Source organism: Heloderma suspectum, chromosome 1 (assembly GCF_057233095.1).
Source record: "Heloderma suspectum isolate Gila_16-S chromosome 1, 16-S_ref, whole genome shotgun sequence".
NCBI classification, from domain to species: domain Eukaryota; kingdom Metazoa; phylum Chordata; class Lepidosauria; order Squamata; family Helodermatidae; genus Heloderma; species Heloderma suspectum.
The window spans coordinates 424,760,999-424,784,512 of record NC_139458.1 but is presented as its reverse complement, the minus strand read 5'-3'; the positions used below and the strand labels follow the sequence as shown (position 1 = coordinate 424,784,512).

The window sequence follows — 23,514 nt, the reverse complement described above, 5'->3', positions numbered from 1 at the left end:
TTGTCTGCATCCTCCTTAAAGTGTGGTGCCCAGAACTAGACACAGTACTCCAGATGAGGCCTAACCAGTGCTGAGTAGAGGGGAACTAGTACTTCCCGGGATTTGGAAGCTATACTTCTATTAATGCAGCCCAAAATAGCATTGGCCTTTTTTGCAGCCACATCACATTGTTGGCTCACATTCAGCTTGTGATCTACCACAATTCCAAGATCCTTCTCGCTTGTAGTATTTTTGAGCCACGTATCCCCCATCTTGTAACTGTGCATTTGGTTTCTTTTTCCTAGGTGCAGAACTTGGCATTTATCCCTATTTAATGTCATTCTGTTGTTTTCTGCCCAGCGCTCCAGCCTATCAAGATCACTTTGAATTTTGTTTCTGTCTTCCAAGGTATTAGCTATCCCACCCAATTTTGTGTCATCTGCAAATGTGATCAGCACTCCCTGCACCTCCTCTTCCAAGTCATTAATAAAAATGTTGAAGAGCACTGGGCCCAGGACTGAGCCCTGCAGTACCCCACTTGTTACCTCTCCCCAGTTTGAGAAGATCCCATTGATAAGCAGTCTTTGAGTCCGATTCTGTAGCCAACTGTGGATCCACCGGATCGTTGTTTCATCTAGCCCACTTTGAGCTAGTTTGCTCATCAGGATATCATGGGGCACTTTGTCAAAAGCTTTGCTGAGGTCGTGGTATATTATGTCTACAGCATTCCCACAGTCCACAAGGGAGGTTACCTGATCAAAAAATGAGATCAGATTCGTCTGGCAGGATTTGTTCTTGACAAATTCATGTTGGCTTCAACTAATCACTGCATTGTTGTCAAGGTGCTTACAGATGGATTGCTTTAGAATCTGCTCCAGAATTTTTCCAGGGATTGATATTAGACTGACTGGTCTGTAGCTCCTAAGTTCCTCCTTTTTGTCCTTTTTGAAGATAGGGACAACGTTAGCCCCCCTCCAGTCATCTGGCACTTCCCCCGTCCTCCATGATTTCTCAAAGAGAATAGACAGCGGTTCTGAGAGTTCTTCTGCCAGTTCCTTTATTAGTCTAGGGTGCAGTACATCTGGCCCTGGAGATTCAAATTCATTCAAAGTAATTAGGTGTTCTTTGACCATATGCCTATCAATCGCAAGCTGCAGTCCTGCCCCTTCAGCCTGTACTTTGCCTTTGCCAGGAGGCTCATAGACCCTCTTTTGGGAGAAGACTGAGCCAAAGAAGGAATTGAGCACTTCTTCCTTTTCCTTGTCATCTGTTATCATTTTGCCATCCTTATTTAATAGCTGAACCACCATTTCTTTCCTGTCTTTTACTATGCATGTATCTGAAGAAAGCCCTTTTGTTGCTTTTAGCATCCCTCGCTAACCTCAGCTCGCTCTCAGCTTTAGCCTTCCTGACACCATCCCTGCAATTCTGTGCTACCTGCCTGCACTCTTCTTTTGTACCTTGGCCTTCCTTCCACTTCCTGTATGTGTCCTTTTTTGTTTTCAGGTCATCTCTAAGCTTTTTGTGAAGCAACATTGACTTCTGCTGTTATCTTCTGCCTTCTTTTCTTGTTGGAATTGTTTGCAATTCTGACTTTAGATTTTCCTTTTTTAAAAACTCCCACCCATCTTGGACTCCTTTTCTCATTAGAGTCGCTTGCCATGGGACCTTACTGATCATTGTTCTGAGTTTATTAAAATCAGCTTTCCTAAAATCCAGGGTACACGTTTGGCTGCACTCAGCTTTTGCTTCCTTTAGAACCAAGAACTCAGGTATAACATGGTCACTTTCCCCCAGAGTTCCTGTAACTACTACTTTATCCACTAAGTCATAGGGATGGTGGAGAATTCATGGACCCCAGTGAGGCTGGATTCTTTAGAATCCGGCCCCCTGGAGTCCGTGGCGGAACGGCCTCCCCACCCACCTCCGCGCGGAATCCCCCCAGGATGGACCTACCTGGTGGCGGATGCGGCAGCAGCGGTGGCTCCGATGGTAGCTCTGGCAGTGGATGAAGTGGTGGCGGGGGCGGCTCTGGCCGCTGCCAGGCTGCTGTGGCCGCAAATGGCAGCTGTCATAGCGGCCGCCATTTGCGTCCCTACGCTAGCCCATGATAGGCTACATAAATATTTACGTAGCCTATCACAGCTAAAGCAGGGACGCAAATGGCGTAGGGGACGCTATTTGCATCCCTGCTTTAGCTGTAATAGGCTACATAAATATTTACATAGCCTATCATAGGCTAGCATAGGGACGCAAATGGCGTCCCCTACGCAGGATGCCATTTGCGTCTGCAGAAGCCTGGCAGTGGCTGGAGGCCCCGCTGCGGGTTGTCCCAGCCAGTGGCTCTGCGGACTGGCCACGGAGCGGAGCCAGCCGGGCAGGATTCCAGGGGGGAGGAATGGATCGCCTCCTCCCCCCGTCGAGGATTCTGCGGGGAGGAACGGATTGCCTCCCCCCACCTGCGGACCCCAGCGGAGCCAGGTAAGTTGAGTTTCGTACACCCCTACTAAGTCATCTCTGTTGGTTAGGATCAAGTCAAGGATAGCCAATCCTCTAGTTCCTTCCCCTACTTTCTGTAGGAGGAAATTATCAGCAACACAAATCAGGAACCTCTTGGAGGGGCCATATTTTGCAGAATTTGTCTCCCAACATATATCGGCGAAATTGAACTCCCCCATTACTACTACATCATGCTTCCTTGAAACCTTGGCAATTTGCTTTTCAAAAGTTTCATCCTCGTCCTCTCCTTGATTGAGTGGCCGGTAGTAGACTCCGACCACCATGTTCCTTTTATTCTTTGCTCCATTTATTTTAACCCAGATGCTCTCGATGGGGCTACCAAGCTCATCCTCCTGTATTTCTGTGCAGAGATATGTATTTTTAACATATAGGGCAACCCTACCTCCCTTCCTGTTCCTCCTGTTCTTTTTGAACAAGTTATATCCTTCAATTACTGTATTCCAGTCATGGGAGTCATCCCACCAAGTTTCAGTTACACCTATCAAGTCATAATTTCCCTCCTGTATTAAGAGTTCAAGTTCATTCTGTTTGTTTCCTATACTCTGGGCATTAGTATATAGACATTGAAGACCATGTGCTTTATAGTCTGGTTTCCTTCCTACATGTTTCTGAAGGCTATTATTGAGCACTATTAGAGCTGTTCTCTCCGTTGTGGTGCATGGGCCTTCATCCATTGTTACCCCCAACTTTATGTCTCCCTCCCCTATAGGATTCAGTTTAAAGCCCTCCTGATGAAGTTCTTCATGCTGTGGCCAAAGACATTCTTCCCAGCCTTTGTGAGGTGCAACCCATCCCTTGCCAACAGTCCATCTTCCAGGAAGTATAGCCCATGGTCCCAGAATCCAAATCTCTCATGCCGGGACCACCTTCGTAACCAGTCATTCCCCCAGAGTATTTTTCTTTCCCTTTCTGTCCCTCATCTAACTACTGGAAGGATGGATGAGAAAACTATCTGGGCCCCAAAGTTCTTGAGTTTCCTTCCCAAAGCTTCAAAGTCTGACGTGATTTCTTCGAGACAGAACCTGGATGTCTGTCTCAAAAGGCATCGGGAAGCAAAGTGGATCTCAGATCTCACCCTCTGGCGTTGACGTAGTTGGAATCGGATCTGATCTGGACATCGGTACGGCCACAGGGATTGGCAAGAGGAGCACCGGTGGAGCAATGGGTATTGCATTCGGTACCAGGGATGCAGGTTGATCCCAAGGCTTCGTGGGGGCAGCTATGGCAGCTCCGTGGGGGCAGCTATGGCAGCTCCGTGGGGGCAGCTATGGCGACCTAGACTAATCCTGAGGTAGGGGGCACAGTCTGGTTTGATCTCGGGGAGAACCTGTTGGTCTCTTAGCCTTTTTCTTCTCTTTTTTTTATGTCTGAAGAAGACTGCATTGGCTGTTTTGGCATTTTGGCCTTTTTTGTAAGCTTTTAAGCCAATGAAAGTGTCAGCACCCTTCCCGAAGGGGGCTTACTTGCACTCGGAGATGTTTGTGCGGGGCGCTGGGGGGAGACAACCCCCGACACTTGTACACGCTGTGGTGAGGCAGGAATATCCCGAGCTCAGGGGTTAGAGACCTGAGCCATCAGTGGGTCTGCTACTGCCTCAGGCACTTTCTTCCAAAGTGCAGCTTTCAGCCAATCAGCCCAATTTCTGCTGGCTTGTTTAGAGAACGCCTGGCAATGAGGGCAAGGCTCAACAATGTGGCCTTCCCCAAGGCAGAAATCTTTTTATGCCAAAAAAGCCTACATGAATATAACTTGTATGCTTGTAGGGTTCTGTTCACAAAGGAATGATCATTGCATGGAATTCAGGACAGGGATAATTGGCATAAACCTGCTCCCTCTCCATGCATTTGGTATCCCCACATTTCAATCATCTGAGAAAGGCTATTATTGAAACAGGTAGGTCTTCCTCAATGTTCCTTCATTATTCCTACTAACTGCTTTTTCTGCTAGTGGTTCTGCTTCAAGCATCAAGTTATTCCAGCAAGAGTTTCAATAAAGTTCATTCAGCTGCTCAGTCTTCATGAAGATTCTTGCCAGAACAGCTCCACAGGGCTTTATTATGAGCCTACAGAGTAGAATTGGCAGCAGCTTTGTAAAGGATACACAGCGGACACAGCAAAGCAGGCCAAGAAGGAAGCATGGAGGAAGTGTATTCAGATATTTCAAATTAATCAAGCCGCTGAGATGGGGAAACCAAGGGGAAAATGCTGCAGAATACCATTCTGAGAGCAGAGGTTTTGCAACTTTCATTACCGCCAGTTTCGTATGTATAGCTTAGTCTGATCTAGTCTTACTTCCTTCAAATCCCCAACCCCAAACCTGACCTTTTCCATGATGTCTTTGACAAAATCCCTTAGTTCCTATGAGCTACTACACAGTTCACACATGCACACACACACACGGTGGGGGAAACTGTAAACACTGAGGTCAGTGTGAAGTGAAATGCAGAAAGTGCAGACAGTGGTAATTACTCAATAGTAGCCATTCACAAAACAGTTGTTGGGTGATAACACAGCCACCCTTGCAAGCAAGCAAGCAAATAAATAAATATAGAGAATAGTTTTTTTGGGGGAAGAACTGAATATTAATAGCATTAGGACAATATATGTTGTGTACTGTGCAAGCGAGACAGACCAGGATAAAATGCTAGCATAGAATGGCCCCTCCTCTCTGGACGATCCCGTACTCCAATTGTCAGGATTTTTTTCTGACTTCAGCAAATTTTGGAATTGCAGCAATTAAATCATACTGAATTTTGAATTAAGAGTTTGTTCCCAAATGTGCACATTTGAGCATACCTCAAGCAAAAACAACAACAACAAAAACCCATTCAGCCTTAAAAACTGGTAGCAATCATGAACTGCAAATGCGTATTAAATGCCTACAGCATAATAATGTCAATCAAATCTCACTACAATTTGTTCTATGCTTGGGAGCACAGTGGAACATATCCCCCCCCCCCTTGGCTGAGTAATTAACTGCTTTGGGATTCCCTGAGCTTACTGTATTCTTTGTAAAATTAACACATCAGTGAATACTGTCCATATCTAGGCAAGGCCAACAAAGTCAGGATAGAAAGCAAAGAAATGCAAACCATAGCAAAGCAAAGCAAAGCAAAGCAAAGCAAGCAACAATAGAAACAAAAATGGTGCACAGGCTTTTCAGAAAGCAGAAAGAAAAGTTATAAGAGAAAGAAGGAAAGGGAAAGACCGAGGCCTCATCTACGTGGGGGATTTATTCTGGTTCTACTGCTCCTCACAGGCAATCGTGGCAGATGACATTATCCCCACTCTGCATCAAGTGCAAGTTTTTTCTGCCTGAAAAGCAGCTTTTTCACAAAGTTGTTTTATGCTGGATTTTCTCTTCGTGACAGTTTCAGTTTAGTTTGGGAGGCTGTGTGACCTCAGTTGGCTTTGGCGTGGGCTTGATGGAGCAATGTTTATAGACGGGAGGGAAACTTGCATCATGAAAGGGTGGACATGAGGAGAGGTGTTGGCTAAACATGTCTACTCAGAAGTAACTCATTGTCTTCCATTGCACTTCACTGAGCACACGAGGAAGGAGAGGGTTGGGGAGCAAGCCTCTTGTTTTAAATCTTCGCTGCTACAGAAGAGCGAAGGTACACATAACTTCAATGATTTTTAAAGGTGATCGCCCCCAAATTACCTTTATTCTTGCTGAGAAAGGGTGGACACAAGGAGACGTGTTGGCTAAACATGTCTACTCACAAGTAACTCATTGTCTTCCCTTGCACTTCACTGAGCATGGGAGCGGGGAGACGCTTCTGCTCATTCGCTGCATTGCACCTATGCAGTTGATGACATTCAGTTCTATTCGTGGGCCTCCACTCACCCAAGCCCAAACTAATGCAGTTTGCCCTGTGAAAGTGGTATTTTTTTTAAACATATACACTGCTTTACTAGCTAAGTGTACCGCCAGAGGAGCAAACCCAAATTCATGAAAATCTGGATTTAAACAGAATCACCTCAGAAACCGTCTCCATGTAGATGGGGCCCTAGGGTAGGGATATACAAAAGTCCCCTTACCTGGCTCCGCCGGGTTCCGCTGGGGGGGGGAGGCGCCCCATCCCTCCCCCCGGAATCCTCACCCGGGGGGGGAGGCGCTCTGCGCCTCCCCCCCAGAATCCTGGCCGGCTGGCCAGCTCCACTCCATGGGGATTCCGCAGAGCCGCCAGCCAGCTCCGCCAGCAGCCGGACATCTGGCCACTGGCTAGCAGGGACGCAAATGGCGGCGGCCATAGCCGCCGCCGTTTGCGTCCCTGTAGTCAGCCGTGATAGGCTACGTAAAGATTTACGTAGCCTAACACGTCTGGTTGAAAAAAAAAAAAAAAAGCACGTACGCAAATGGCGGTGGCTACGGCCGCCACCATTTGTGTTCCTTATTTTTGGCCGTCTTAGTCTACGTAAATATTTACGTAGACTAAGACGACGACAATAAGGGGAACGCAAATAGCGTAGCGTAAGTCTTTACGTAGCCTATCACGTCTTGTAAAAAAAACAACAACAAAGTGACAAGACTGCAAATGGCAGTGGCGGCAGCCGGTCGGAAGACCAGCTGCCGCCGCCGCTGGACCCACCACCGCCCGGAAGATCCGCCCCAGGTAAGTCTCGTCCGGGAGGGGATCTGCGGGGGGGAGGGGGGTGGCAGGCCGTTCCGCCACAGATTTCGGGGGGCCGAATGCACTGGCATTTGGCCTCACCAAGATCCATGGCGGAATTCCCTGCCATCCCTACTCTAGGGTGGGGGCACTACTGATGATGACAAGAGACAAGCCTTTACAGTGGCTGCACTAATACTGTGGAACACCTGGCCCTGTAAAACACAGGTGCCCCCCTCTCTGGATTTCTTCTGCTGGTTGGTGAACACATTTTCATTGCAGTAGGTTTTTGCCTGCTGTTTTTTTTGTTTAAGGGTTCTTTTACCTCTGGTCTCTTGTCTCTGTATTTAATAGCTTTGTATTTTTATTGTATTATTATAGAATGTATTATTTTATATTGTATTGTGGTTTTTAATTGTTGTCAGCCACTCTGAGTAGTCATCATGGCAATCACTCATGACCGAGTAAGATTGTCTTCCAAAGATAGAGTCTATATAGATAACTCTTTAAAAGAATTAGACAGATTCATAGAAGATAGGTCAATCAACACATTAATCTCTAGCAGTGGGTCTGCAGGTGGCTGTAAAGGCTAGGGATATACGAAACCACTTACCTGTTTCGTAAGTGGCATCTGCGGTGGGGGGGATGCACTCCGTCCCTCCCCTCGGAATCCTCCCCAGCCGGCTCCGCTCCGCGGTGACTCTGTGGAGCTGCCAGCCAGGTGCATCCGCAGCCGGACATCTGGCTGCGGCAGGTCTGCGGACGCAAATGGCGGCCGGCATAGTGGCCGCCATTTATGTCCCTTCGCTGAGCCGTGATAGGCTATGTAAATATTTACGTAGCCTATCACAGCAAAGAGAGGGGATGCAAATGGCGTAGCGGATGCCATCTGTGTCCCCGCTCTTTGCCATGATAGGCTACGTAAATATTTACGTACTGCTCAGCGAAGGGACGCAAATGGCGGCTGGTGTAGCGGCTGCCATTTGCAGCCGCAGCCAGCAGCAGCCACCGCCACCACAGCCGCCGCGGCTGCCGGAGCCACGGCCAGGTAGGCTCTGTTCCGGGGGACTTCCGCAGGGTGGTGAGGCAGGTTGCTCCGTTCTGCCACGGATTCCGGGGGGCTGAATTCACTGGAATTTGGCCTCCCTGGGATCCGTGGTGGAATTCTCTGACATCCCTAGTAAAGGCCAATTCTGGATCTACACCGCCTCCCACAGTGAGGATATAGTTTTCCAGGTGGAAGGCGGTCACGGTGAGGGTTTGCTTGACATGCCTTCTGCTGAGCTCATTTCTCCCTTTCGCTCTGTACTCGTGCTTCTTCAAAGTCCATAGCGCCTTTAATACAGGCTGACCTCCAGTTGGAACGCTCATGAGTTAGAGCTTCCCATTTCTCAATCCTTATGTTACATATTTTTAGATTAGCTTAAAGAACATCTTTAAATCTCTTTTGCTATCCACCAATATTCCGTTTTCCATTCATAAGTTGGGAATAGAGTAACTGCTTTGGAAGACGATAATCAGGCATTTGAACAACATGGCCAATCCAGCAAATTTGATGCTGGAGAATCACTGTTTCAATGCTGGTGGTCTTTGCTTCTTCCACTATGCTCACATTAGTCCGTCTGTCTTCCCAAGTAATTTGCAGAATTTTTTGGAGGCAGCGTTGGTTGAATTTTTCGAGAAGTTGGGAGTGGTGTTTATAGATGGTCCATGTTTCACAGGCTTACAGTAAGGTTGGTAGTACAATGGCTTTGTAAACAAGCATTTTGGTCTCCCTGCGAATGTCCCGATCCTCGAACACTCTATGCTTCATTCGGGAGAATGCTATAGTCGCAGAGCTCAGGCGATGCTGAATTTCAGCATTGATGTCGGCTGTTGTGGAGAGATGGCTGCCATAAGAAAAGTGATCGACATTTTCCAGCATCATACCGTTAAGATGGATTGATGGTGCTACAGAGGGATTGGTTTGTGCTTGCTGGTAAAGCACTTTGGGTTTTTTGATGTTAAGCAAGAGGCCGAGCTTTTCATATGCTTCTGCGAAGATGTTTAGGATAGTTTGGAGATTTTCCTCTGAATGTGCGCAGATTACGTTATCATCAGCATATTGAAGTTCTATGACAGAGGATGTAATTACCTTACTTTTTGCTGAGATTAAAAAGTTTTCCATCTGTTCGATATATGATTTCTACACCAGTGGGAAGTTTCCCTTCAACAAGGTGTAGAATCATAGCGATGAAGATAGCAAATAAGGTTGGAGCAATGACGCATCCCTGTTTAATGCCTGATCCCACTTTGAATGGATCTCTTTGAGAGCTATTGTTATCCAAGATTGTTGCTGTCATGTTGTCACGGAGGAGCCGCGAGATGTTCACAAATTTATTAGGGCATCCAGTTTTCAGAAGGATGGTCCAGAGAGCAGTACGATTTACAGTGTCGACAGCCTTAGTCAGATCAATAAACGCCATGTACACTTCCTTGTGGGGTGCCACAGGGTTCCATCCTCTCCCCGATGCTATTTAACATCTATGTGAAGCCGCTGGGGGCTATCATCAGGAGGTTTGGGGTGCAGTGTCATCAATATGCGGATGACACGCAGCTCTACCTATCATTCAAATCTTCACCAAGGTTGGCTGTAGAATCCCTGTCCAAATGTCGGGAGACGGTGAGTGGCTGGATGGGGAGGAATAAGCTGAAGCTGAATCCTGACAAGACCGAGGTACTTTTGGTGGGAGACAAGAGGAGGTTGAGGGATGTTGACCTGGTGTTGAATGGGGTACGGCTACCCTTGAAAGACCAGGTCTGCAGCCTGGGGGTCATTTTGGACTCCCAGCTGTCCATGGAGGGTCAGGTGTCAGCTGTGAGCCGGACAATGCTGTATCAACTCCATCTGATACGGCAGCTGCGCCCCTTCCTTCCCAACCATCTGCTCCCATCGGTAGTACATGCCCTGGTCTCCTCTCGTTTAGACTACTGTAATGCGCTCTACGTGGGGTTACCCTTGAAAACAGTTCGGAAACTGCAGCTGGTACAGAACGCGGCGGCTCGCCTGATTAAAGGCAGCCACCGGTGAGATCACATCACTCCAGTGCTGAAGGAGTTGCACTGGTTACCAGTTGTTTTCCAGGCCAAATTCAAGGTGTTGGTTTTGACTTTTAAAACCCTATATGGTTCCGGCCAGCCTATCTTAAGGAGCGCCTCCAGCAGCACCAGACAGGCCGCTTAACAAGATCAGCCTCGGATGGCCTTCTCTCTGTCCCATCAGCCAGGACAGCTAGACTGGTGGGGACGAGGGAGACGGCCTTTTCTGTGGTGGCCCCCACTCTGTGGAACTCCCTCCCTAGGGAACTCCGTCATGCCCCCTCTTTAATGAGCTTCCGTCGTGCATTAAAAACGTGGTTGTTCAGGCAGGCATTTGGGGTGGGTTAGGGTATTTTAGAAAATGTTTTTATTGTAGAATTTTATTGTTTTAAACTGTTTTATTGTATGTTGTGACCAGCCAGATGGTTTTGAATCATAGGGTTAAGTGTCTGTGGGCACATCTACATCACAGAATAGTAGTCAATTTATTTCTCCAGGGAAACCTAGGAGCAGTAGTTCTGCAAAGGGATTAGGGAACTCTAACAGAGAGTGTTCAGCACTCGTACCAAACTGCAGTTCCCAGGAATTTTGAGGGGAAAGTCATGACAGCTAAACAAGTATAAAACCAATGTGATTTTTTTAGAGTAGATATGCGCTGTAAGTGCAAGGGAGGCGGAAAGGATTTTCAGAGATCATTTCTCAAGAGTACTCAGTCACACACCACTCTTCTTTATCCTATTGAATGGTACATATTTAGCCCACATTTTTATCTCTTTGGAGCACCAGGTAAAGATAACAAAATGCCTAACAAAAAGGGCTACAGGGGAAAGAAGGGTGACAGCTTTAAGAAGTGGGATTTGGATAGATATTCTATGAATGAAGAGAGTGTATATTGGGGCCCACACTACTATTTCCAGATGCCAAGATTTCGTCCAAAGGAACTGGAATCAAACATTCTAACTGTACAGGGTAAATAAAGGTCTTGCAAATTTGCAGTCAAGTGAGAAATTGCACATCTGATTATGCAGTGCAATCCCAAAGATATTCAGTTATCAGCTATTTTCCAGTGCCATGAAAAATCTAGCAAGGGTAGGCATGCAACACCAGATAACAATGCCACAGAGACCTTTATTCTACTTTTCCCTCAGCCAAAACAATTATTTGTTTCTGTTGCTATTATTCCTCTTTACCGTCATGTCATGGACCAGCAGATTCTCAAGATGCTTAGAGCTTTAGAATCTCTGACAGCAGCAGTCTCTTGAATGTGTGTACTGGTTTGGGTCCTCATGAGGCGCCTATGAATGGGTCAAGCTGCTATCCTGACATATCAGAACTGTGAGACTGCACCTTTAAGAAGGGAGAAAACAGGCTACATCCTATGAATGACTCAAGCCTCTAATGAGAAAGCGGCTGCTCAAGGGGGGTGGGGGAGCAGGCGGCAGCAGAACAGCAGCTCCTTACAGCATTCCTTCACCACTCCTTTGGCTTGCTTTCTCACCTCTGCTCCTTTCATCTGAGTAGTCCTTAGACTACTTAGGCTATTCTCCCAACCTATTGTCTAAACCTGGCTTGTGAAAGATGAAACTCCGGAAGAGCTGCTGCATTGTTCTAATAATAATGTCCTCTGTGTAGCTTTAGGATGTGATCAGGGATGCCCTATTTGAATACCAGTGTTGATTAGTCCCCTAATCCACAACCCCCCACATGCAGCAACCCATAGGGCTGTATCCAATGTTAGTCTTACTTAGAGTAGACCCACTGAAATGAATGTGACAAGTTAGATTACTATTGGATACAACCAATTGTATGCAGCAACATACCCAAATCTCCAGATCTGAGGAACAATAACTAAAGAAGGGGGCAAGTACATTTCAGCCCCTGCTCTTTTAACTTTAGTTAATAATAGTGAACAGCCTTAAAGGTCGTTGCAAGAATCACTGAGATAATGCATGTAAAGTATTTTGAACACTCTCAGGTGCTGTGATGCTGCTAACAGTGCATGGAGTTTATTTCAGTAAAGACTGAAGCAACCCCTTATGCTGGAGCCTATCCATTGAACTGCTTGTGTAGATGCAGCATTTCATTGGTCTTTTGGAACACTTAAAAGAAATTTAGATCTCTGCTATGGGAAGTAGGCCAGAATTACAGGAAGAAACAACAACACAGTTTAATATACAATTGACAGAACTTTCCATGAATAGGTATTGATAAAAAAGACAGATGCCCCAACCCCGATCCAGCTTCAGTTAATAGATACAATGGGATTGAGTTCATAGTTGTAACTAACTTTGGTTCCATTGTGATTAATCACAACCAAAGTTAGCTGGAATGAGGAGGTACTTTCTACATGTTTTAACACCAGGTGTGAGAACAAAAATCGCATTCAAAATGGATTAATCAGCTCACATTAAGTGGTCTTGATACCATTCCATAAAGCATGCACTGGTGATTCTAACCCTTGTCTGTGATGAGGCTAAAGCAAGAATATAGCATTCATTCTGCATGTATTACTCTGGAACAAAACAGAGCAATCTTGTGATATGTATCAATCAACAGGCATATCGAAACAGCTTATTCAGTGTATGGTATGATATCTATAGCCACTGAAAGGCTAGCATTCTATAGTACTAGTCTTGATTTTTCTAAAGCATGATGTCCTTTTGGTAGGCTGACCATACGTGCCGTTTTAAACAAGACAGTACCGTTTTTTTCATATTTCCCGACCGTCCCGTCGTTTTAATATAAATGTCAATTTTGTCCCGTTTTTAATTTTTTGTAAAAAGCTGAACATGCTTATCATAAGGCTCTATGCTAATCAATGTGTGCAGTAAAACTACTAGTGTGATGAAAGAGGAAGTTCCATTTACTTTATCCAGTCAGGGCCAGGCTTCTTGAGCTAGCGCGATGATCAGACGCCGCCCCCTTGCTTGTCTGCAGTGGCGGGGAATTCAAGAGGTGGTCGCTAAGCCCCATTCAGCGTGTGGGAGCCAGGAGGGTGAGTCTTACTGTTATTTCTACCATGATTCCGCCCATAGAGATTCTTTCTGCCCTACATTCAGTTTGATTCGGACTTTTCAGACTCATATTTCAGTTCAACAGGCTGTTAGCTATTTTTTTTTATAACAGTGGAACTCTCCAGTGGGACATTAGCATATACCAGCTTGTGATAGCAGTAAGGGTGTTCATTCCTTTTCTTTTTCTTTTTGGTGTATGTTTATGATTTTTTGCAGTCTGGCCACTGCAGTCCTGCAGTAGAGTGTTCAGTGTGGTATGCCATACATATTTTTTTATTCCTTATGTGATAATTTATAAGTATTTTATATATGTATATTTATGAGTGTTTTTTTGTGTGTATATGCAATTCATTTGCGCCCCTTTCCATGTTCTTTTGCAGTGAGTTTAAGTTGTTTTTTAGGTCTCTTATAGCCTGAGAGACCACAAAGGGAGCTGCAGTTGTTTTGTTATATTGTGGTTTTATTATTTTTTCATGAATACGGAATATTACATAATCCCGTTCCATTTTTGTCATCCCAATATCCCATTTTTGTCTCAAGGAAATATGGTCAGCCTACCTCTTGGCAAAATATAAGCATTCAAAATACAATTGCTGTCTCGCCTATACTTACCTAGATAGTTCCCTCTAAAGAGGTGTGCCTGATGCCTACATTACAATGATTTTGGCGCCAAGTTAAGATATTTTTATATGCCCAGGCATTTTAATCTGTGTTTATACCCCTACCTGCTTTCTGTTTTGTATCTGTTGTTATGCAATTTATACTGTGTTATTTATACTTTTTTGTTCGCCACTCTGAAAGCCAAATTGGGTGAATATCAATAAAGAAATATTTGGTTGTACCCAATGATGTCATTCTGCTAGTGGAAGGGAAGCCACTGAACAGATTGCCCCTCCCTCCTGCAGCCCCCTGCATGCCCCCCTCCAAATCTGTTCTGGAGAGCTGGGGGACCCAGAACAGATTTGGTGGAGTCTAGGGGAAGGAGAGGATGGAGAAATCTCATTGTGCAGGCGGATGTTATTGTTGATGGTTTAAAATTGTTTTAGTTGTATGTGTGTCTGTGTTGTCTCTTTATATGTTTGTATGTAAATGGTTTTTACACTTTGTATAATGTATTTTTTAAAATGATTTTTAATCTTTGTAGACTACCCAGAGAGCTTCAGCTATTGAGTGGTACAGAAATGTAATGCATTACATGAAAAGAAGTTGGTAAATATGAGATAGTTATTTGGGGGCAGGACCACTTAAGTTTCATTTTAATTATTTTTCCTGGAATCTACAAATCAATTCCATGTGGGGAAATAGGGTTCTGCATAAGAAACCATTATTTTCCTTATGTAAGGAAAGAAAAGAAGTGATTTTAGAATGACAGCTGCTGCTGGAAGTCTGAAAGCATCTTGGGGTGCTGAGGCATGTCTATAGAGGTCTGTCCACCTATGCTCAACTTGTATATTTGTAAAACAAGCCCAAATATTTTAAAATGACAAACCAAACCTGGGCAAGCGTTACCCCTAAAACCTCTTACCACTCTGAGAAGTAGGGAGCACATAACTGTATTCTGTTGGGGTTTTTCAGCTGCTTTCCTTCTAGATTGTGGCCGAAATCTATCCACCCATGTTACAACAATTAGGATCATTAATCTTGGTTTGAATAGAAAAAGACCCTGCAGGCAAATCATTTAAATTATGAAGAACCCCCCCCATACAGATAATTTATAGATTATCTGCAAAACCCACAGAGAAATCATTCAACATTCAAACAAATTTCCAGCAGTTCACCTTCCAAGGTATGAACATAATGCTGTAACAATATTTTTGCCAGACAAGTAATCTGAAATGTAAAACCAATAGCAACGTAAAAACACCGCTACAAACTTGTTTCCACATATATTTTACTGAAGTAGCATATGTATTTATTTGATTTCTTTTTCACCAAAAAATGGCACTCAACAGAATGCCAATTAATATTTACTTATCCCTGTTCATTGACTCAGGATGAGTCATAATTACCACCTTCTGTATTTTATAAATCTGCTTTTTAAAATGACATTTGCATGCCCTTGTTCAGAATGTGTATGCTTCAGAAATATATGACAAGATGTATTTCATCTTTTTTAAATGTGTCTTTTTCAGTTCTACCCAGAAGAAGATAATGAAACACTGCAAGGTACATTGGCTTGTGCCTGGGTATTGGCCAATTGTACATTCTGCTTGATTGGCCTTTGGCCTAGTTTGCGCCAAATGTTCTAACTGTATTCAGATACATTTGCAAAAACCAAAGTTTGTTTTGTAGATTAGGCGTCCTAAAAGCACTTCAGTTTCCCCACAGAACCTTTTCCCCTATGCTTTATAGCTTTTGAATACATAACATAACTTTGAGACACTACACCATTAAGATTTGACCTCTCCAAGTAGGTACATTTATAACGCTGAGTGAAAGGCTCAGCGTTAAAAATCAGTCATTTTTGCTTTTGCTAGCTCTTCAGTTCAGTTTTTAAACAAGAAAAAATGGTTATCATAAGATTTTTTTCCCACCCATACCAAACATTCTTACCCACTATTCTACATATGTATCTGCATTTAGTGGTCCCTAACACAGTATATTCTGGTTCTTATTCATACTGTCACCCAAGATGCATCTCTAGCATTATTTCACATTACAAAAATGAATGAAAGATTCAGTCTACATATTAGGATGGACTGTACATATACTTAAAGCCACCCTACTGTAAGACATTTGTCCAGGGTGAACAAGAATTCCTTGTATGACACAACTACCTCTGCTACTGCCTTGTGGGTGGATATCTGGATAAATATACTCTGTGGATAAGTATATAGTATGTGGGTAATAGGCAGGCTGGTAAAAATGTTCAGTATCTGTATCTGTGGGCTTACAATCATCTATATACACTTTCCTGGGAGTTTGTGCACTCGTTTGCATATCCATGCACTCAATGGGATTTAATTCTGAATAGACATGCAAAGGATTGCACTGTTAGGAATTAAAATACACACAACACAGGGCACAATCAAGATAACATCATGGTTCGTAGGTCTCATTAATTTCACTGGAAGAGAATTAAGCACGGTCTTAACCCTTTCATTGAAATCACTAAGAATTAAAAGTATTCCATCTTGATCCTATTCTGCTCACTCTTTCATTGTGTGCTAGATTTCCGAGTGTATTAAAAGCTGTAATGAGTCAGGGTATCATGTACTTGAATACTGCACAATAGCAAATGACTGTGTCAAATATACATATCACACCATGGGGAAAGTACAACTTCATTAGCACTTATATAATAAACAGTCAGCAGTACTAATAATTCATAATTAATCCACTTAACATTCTTACCTATGGCTATGAAAGACCTAACGACCCTTCTGCAAGGCAGTGGGGAGCTAATGTAGAGACTAAAATAGAGAACTGATACTGGTCCTACATGGTTAGATCTTTAGGGCATGGCCAGGTAATAGCTTCACACACTCTGGGTTCAAAGTAATGCGCAAAAATGGAAGTGAGGGCAAGTGGGATTAAGAAGGTACCTTAAAAAAACCCCAAGTGATTACCTCTGCTTCTTAGGTGCTGGGGGAATACAGCAGGAGAGGGCCATTGCCATCATGTCCTGTTTGTACACTTCCCATAGACATCTGGTTGGTCATAATGGGAAACAGGATGCTGGATAAAATACGCCTTTAGTCTGATTGAGCAGGGCTCTTTTTATGTCAATGTTATGTTCTTTTTTGCCAGGTTCAAAGTGTAGCATTTACATAGAAACTGTATAACCAACACTGGTCCTGCAAGTACCACCACCAGTGGCATAAATGGGCATGAAAAAGTGCAAAATGAGGTCACCAGGTTGTGTGGACTATGGGATAGATGTATATCTGCCCCCCACTGTGAAATAACCAAATAGATGAACCCATAACATTAAATTCCTAATATGCAGTTATGATATCTGTCACATTAAATTCTACAAGCAGTTTTTTTCAAGCCATCCTAATGATGAAGTTAGGCTATTGCTTGCGTACCATCTTAAGCAGAACACAGTTTGTGGATGTAACATTGTCCTTGAACTTAAGATCCAGTGTGGTGGAGTGGTTAGAGTGTTTGACTGGAACTCGGGACATCAGAGTTCTAGTCCCCACTTGGCCTCACTTTGTTTGGGTGACTTTGGGCTAGTCTCTGGGGTTGTTCACACAACACACTAACCAACATTCAGTGGTTGAGTGTGGGTTGTTGTTGAACCATAGGTTGTTTGTTGAACCGAGGGTTAGTGTGATGTCTGAACCCAGGACATTTTCTACAGGGTGGCTTGTTAACCATGCACTGTGGCTTGTTAACCATCCTGAACAACCCAGCAACAACAACAAAGGGTTCTCAAAGCGGCTTATTCAAGAAAAATAAGCCACACTGCATGGTCAACAAGCCACCCTGCAGAAAATGTCCTGGGTTCAGACAACATGCTAACCCACAGTTCAACAGACAACTCACAGTTCAAGAACAATCCACACTCAACCACTAAGTGTGGGTTAGCGTGTTGTGTGAACACGCCCACAGACTCTCAGCCTAACCTACCTCACAGGATAAAATGTTGTGAGGATACAATGGAGAGGAGGGGGATCATGTAAGCCACTGTGGGTTCCTTGCAAGAGAAAAATGGCATTCAATTACATAAATATTGTAAATGATATTACAATATCATAGAATAGTAGGGTTGGAAGGGGCCTACAAGGCCATATTTATGCAATAAATGTAATAATAATAAAATAAAATAAACTTTGCATCTTTTGCTACTAATAACATACAATTGGAAAATAGAGAAACTGAATTGGCAGCCTTTGACAATTTAGACACAAAATAATATAATGTCCATGCAGGCTAAAAACCAAGAATTTTCCATAGTTGTGTGATGTAGAGACCATTATTCCATAAGTACAGAGATGATACTCTTTGATATGCTTATTTATTTATTTATTTATTGCATTTATACCCCGCCTTTCTCCCTCTCGCAAGGAATTCAAGGCGGCTTACATTATCCTCCTCCTCACCGTTGTATCCTCACAACAACAACCCTGTGAGGTAGGTTGGGCTGAGAGTCTGTGACTGGCCCAAAGTCACCCAGTGAGCTTCCATGGCCAAGTGGGGACTAGAACCCGGATCTCCCGGCTCCCAGTCCGTCACTCTCACCACTACACTACACTGGCTCTCCAGAGAAGAACAGATCTGCAGAAGAACAGACTCTTTAGCTGGTGGGGGCGGAGGGAACCTCATGCTGGATTTACTTCAGAAGAGTACAGCAAGGAATTGTTGTTGTTCAGTCGTTAAGTCGTGTCCAACTCTTCGTGACCCCATGGACCATAGCACGCCAGGCCTTCCTCTCCTGCGCTCTCTCCCGGAGTGTGCTCAAGTCCATATTCATTGCATCGGTGATGCTATCTAGCCATCTCATCCTCTGCCGTCCCCTTCTCCTTTGGCCCAGCATCAGGGTCTTTTCCAAGGAGTTTTCTCTTCGCATTAGGTGGCCAAAGTATTTGAGCTTCAGCTTCAGCATCTGTCCTTCCAATGAGCACTCAGGGTTGATTTCCGTTAGGATTGACTGATTTGACCTCCTTGCAGTCCAGGGGACTCGTAAGAGTCTTCTCCAGTACCACAGTTCAAAAGCATCAATTCTTCGGTGCTCAGCCTTCCTTATAGTCCAGCTCTCACAGCCATACATTACTACAGGGAAAACCATAGCTTTGATTATACGACCCTTTGTCAGCAAGGTGATGTCTCTGCTTCTGACTATGCTGTCTAGGTTTACCATAGCTTTCCTCCCAAGAAGCAAGTGTCTTTTAATTTCATGGCTACAGTCACTGTCTGCGGTGATCTTGGAGCCCAAGAAAATAATATCTGTCACTGCTTCCATTTCTTCCCCTTCTATATGCCAGGAAGTGATGGGGCTAGATGCCATGATCTGAGTGTTTTTAATGTTGAGTTTCAAACCAGCTTTTGCACTCTCCACTTTCACCCTCAACATGAGGCTCTTTAGATCCTCTTCGCTTTCTGCCATTAGGGTGGTATCGTCTGTGTATCTGAGGTTGTTGATAATTCTCCCGGCAATCTTAATTCCGACCTGTGATTCATCCAGCCCGGCGTTTCTCATGATGTACTCTGCATATAAGTTAAATAAGCAGGGCGACAATATGCAGCCTTGTCGTACTCCTTTCCCAATTTTGAACCAGTCGGTTGTTCCATGTCCAGTTCTTACTGTTGCTTCTTGACCCTCGTACAGGTTTCTCAGGAGACAGGTATGGTGGTCTGGTACTCCCATCTCTTTAAGAATTTGCCACAGTTTGTTGTGATCCACACAATCAAAGGCTTTAGCATAGTCAATGAAGCAGAAATAGACGTTTTTCTGGAATTCTCTTGCTTTCTCCATAATCCAGCAAATGTTGGCGATTTGATCTCTAGTTCCTCTGCCTCTTCGAAACCCAGCTTGTTCTTCCGGTAGTTCTCGGTTCACATACTGCTGAAGCCTAGCTTGTAGGATTTTGAGCATCACCTTGCTGGCATGTGAAATGAGCGCAATTGTACGGTAGTTTGAACACTCTTTGGCATTGCCCTTCTTTGGAATTGGAATGTAAACTGACCTTTCACAGTCTTGTGGCCACTGTTGAGTGTTCCAGATTTGTTGGCATATTGAGTGCAGCACTTTAACAGCATCATCTTTTAGGATCTTAAATAGCTCCGCTGGAATACTGTCATCTCTGCTAGCTTTGTTGTTAGTAATGCTTCCTAAGGCCCACTTGACTTCACTCTTGGGGATGTCCGGCTCAAGTTCAGTGACCGCACTATCATGGCTATCAGGGACGTTAAGATCTTTCCTGTATAGTTCTTCTGTGTATTCTTGCCACCTCTTCTTAATCTCATCTGCTTCCGTTAGGTCCCTGCCTTCTTTGTCCTTCATCATGCCTGTCTTTGCACAAAACGTTCCCTTGAGATCTCTGATTTTGTTGAGGAGATCTCTAGTCTTTCCCATTCTATTGTTTTCTTCAATTTCTTTGCATTGTTCGTTTAAGAAGGCCTTCTTGTCTCTCCTTGCTATTCTCTGGAAATCTGCATTCAGTTGTTTATATCTTCCCCTTTCTCCCTTGCTTTTCGATTCACTCCTTTCCTCAGCTACTTGTAAAGCCTCCTCAGACAGCCACTTTGCTTTCTTGCATTTCTTTTTCTTTGGGATGGATTGAGTTGCTGCCTCCTGAACAATGTTACAGACATCCATCCGTAGTTCCTCAGGCACTCTGTCTATCAGGTCTAATCCCTTAAATCTATTCCTCATGTCCACTGTATATTCATAAGGGATATGATTTAGGTTATACCTGAATGGTTTAGTGATTTTCCCTACATTCTTCAATTTCAGCCGAAATTTTGCAAGAAGCAGCTCATGATCTGAGCCACAGTAAGCTCCAGGTCTTGTTTTTACTGACCGTATGGAGCTTCTTCATCTTTGGCTGCAAAGTACATAATCAATCTGATTTCGATATTAACCATCTGGTGATATCCATGTGTAGAGTCGCCTCTTGTGCTGTTCGAAAAGAGTGTTTGCTATGATCAGCGTGTTCTCTTTGCAAAACTCTATTAGCCTTTGTCCTGCTTCATTTTGTACACCAAGGCCATGCCTGCCTGTTATCCCGGTGATTTCTTGACTTACTACTTTAGCATTCCAATCCCCTATGATGAAGAGGACATCTTTGTTTGGTGTTAGTTCTAGAAGGTCTTCATAGAACCCATCAACTTCAGCTTCTTCGGCCTCAGTGGTTGGGGCATAGACTTGAATTACTGTGATGTTGAATGGTTTGCCTTGGATTCGTACTGAGATCATTCTATCATTTTTGAGATTGTACCCCAGTACAGCTTTTCCCACCCTTTTGTTGACTATGAGTGCTACTCCATTTCTTCTAAGGGATTCTTGCCCACAGTAGTAGATATAATGGTCACCTGAATTAAATTCACCCATGTTTGTCCATTTTAGTTCGCTGATTCCCAAGATGTCGATGTTCAATCTTGCCATCTCATGTTTGACCACCTCCAGCTTACCTTGATTCATTGATCTTACATTCCAGGTTCCTAAACAATATTGTTCTTTACAGTGTCGGACTTTCTTTTCACCACCAGACACATCCACAGCTGAGTGTCCTTTCGGCTTTGGCCCAGCCGCTTCACTCTTTCTGGCGCTGCTTGGAAATTCCCTCTGCTCTTCCCCAGTAGTATATTGGACACCTTCCGACCTGAGGGGCTCATCTTCCGGTGTCATATCTTTTAGCCTTGTGATATGTTCCATGGGGTTTTCTTGGCAAGAATACTGGAGTGGGTTGCCATTTCCTTCTCCAGTGGACCACATTTTGTCAGAACTCTCCACCATGACCTGTCCGTCTTGGGTGGCCCTGCACGGCATAGCTTATGGCTTCACTGAGTTACGCAAGCCCCTTCGCCACAACATTCAGTGATCCATGAAGGGGTCAGCAAGGAATACATTGGTCAAATGATAGGCAAGTGATAGTGTTACTAGAATAACCAAGCAAACCACCAGTTTCTCAAGCAGGAGACCTGTAATTTAAAACACTTCATGAACTGGCATTCTTGACAGCTCTAAATAAGTACTTCCTTTCCCCAGTTCCCTTCTGGAAGCCAACTGATAAAAAAAGAACACTATGCTAGTGAATATTTTCCACACTGAATTCTCTGCAAAGAAAGAGCCTGTATGTATAGCATAGAACCCTTGAGAAAAGCAGAGCCTGGGGTGTGTTCTAGGGTATACACCCCATTCATATGGGCCACTGACTAAACCTTCGTCCATGGCTTACCTCACCGCAGTTTATTTCCCCCTCTCCGCACTCCTAGGAGCTTTTCTTTTTAACTGAGCTCCAATATTATCTATCTATCTATCTATCTATCTATCTATTAATTAGCCACCCATCTGGCCAGCTACCTGGCCACTTTAGGCGGCGTACAATACAAATAACACGAAATACAACAAATTTACATAACTTTGTTACAACTGAACAAAACAACATTGCTCTAAAAAACCCTAACCTACCCCAAATGCCCGCCTGAACAGACAGGTTTTCAAAGCCCAGAGGAAGCTCATCAAAGAGGGGGCATGACGGCAGTCACTAGGGAGGGAATTCCACAGAGTGGGGGCCACCACAGAAAAGGCCCTCTCCCTAGTCCTCACCAGCCTAGCTGTCCTGGCTGATGGTACAGACAGAAGGCCTTCCAAGGCCGATCTCATTGAGCAGTGTCCCTGGTGGTGTTGGAGGCGCTCATTAAGATAGACTGGGCTGTAACCATATCAGGTTTTAAAGGTCAATGCCAACACCTTGAATTGGGTCCAGAAAACAACTGGTAACCAGTGCAACTCCTTCAGCACTGGAGTGATGTGGTCTCACTGACGGCTGCCTTTAACCAGGCGGACCGCCGTGTTCTGCACCAGCTGCAACTTCCAAACCGTCTTCAAGGGTAACCCCACATAGAGCACATTACAGTAGTCTAGGCAAGAGGAGACCAAGGCATGAACTACTGATGGGAGCAGATGGTTAGGGAGGTAGGGGCGCAGCCACCGTATCAGATGGAGTTGGTTCAGCGCCGCCCGGCTCCCGGCTGACACCTGAGCCTCCATGGACAGCTGGGAGTCTAAAATGACCCCCAGACTGTAGACCTGGTACTTCAGGGGCAGCCACACCCTACTGAACACCAGGTCGACATCCCCCAACCTCCCTTTGTCTCCCACAAAAAGTACTTCAGTTTTGTCGGGGTTCAGTTTTAGCTTAGTCCTTTTCATCCAGCCACTCACTGACTCCAGACACTTGGACAGGGTTTCTACAGCCAGCCTTGGTGAGGATTTAAATGAGAGGTAGTGTTGCATGTCATCCACATATTGGTGACACCACACCCCAAACCTCCTGATGATAGCCCCCAGCAGCTTCACATAGATGTTAAATAACAGCGGGGAGAGAACGCTGTGGCACCCTGCAAGTGAGCAGCCAAAGGTCTGAAGTCTCCTCCCCCAGAGCTACTCTCTAGTACCTGCCAGAGAGGAAGAGGAAGGAACAGAACCACTGTAATACGGTGTCATCTATGCCCAACCCCTCCAGGCAATCCAGGAGGATACCATGGTGGATGGTATCAAAAGCCGCTGAGAGATCAAGGAGAATAAGGAAGGGGCAGTCGCCCCTATCCAGAGCCCTCCCCATATCATCCACCAAGGTGACCAAGGCTGTTTCTGTCCCATGCCCGGCCTGAAACCCGATTGAAATGGATCCA

The 23,514-nt window shown here is 44.6% G+C and overlaps 2 protein-coding genes across 3 annotated transcripts in view; one reads left to right on the top strand and one right to left on the bottom strand.

Annotated features, from left to right (window-relative positions):
- The window catches only part of EML6 (EMAP like 6), a 229,802-nt gene that overhangs the window by 166,172 nt on the left and 40,116 nt on the right, over positions 1-23,514 (bottom strand). The window lies entirely within an intron of this gene.
- LOC146360267 (uncharacterized) overlaps positions 10,506-23,514 on the top strand; it is a 35,047-nt gene continuing 22,038 nt past the window's right edge. Inside the window, exons 1-2 of one of the 2 annotated variants that reach the window (XM_084829258.1) lie at positions 13,166-13,187; positions 15,339-15,372. The gene's annotated coding sequence lies outside the window, so the exon portion shown is untranslated. Of the gene's footprint in view, positions 15,373-23,514 lie in introns of both variants that reach the window. The other variant, XM_084829256.1, reaches the window with a different exon arrangement.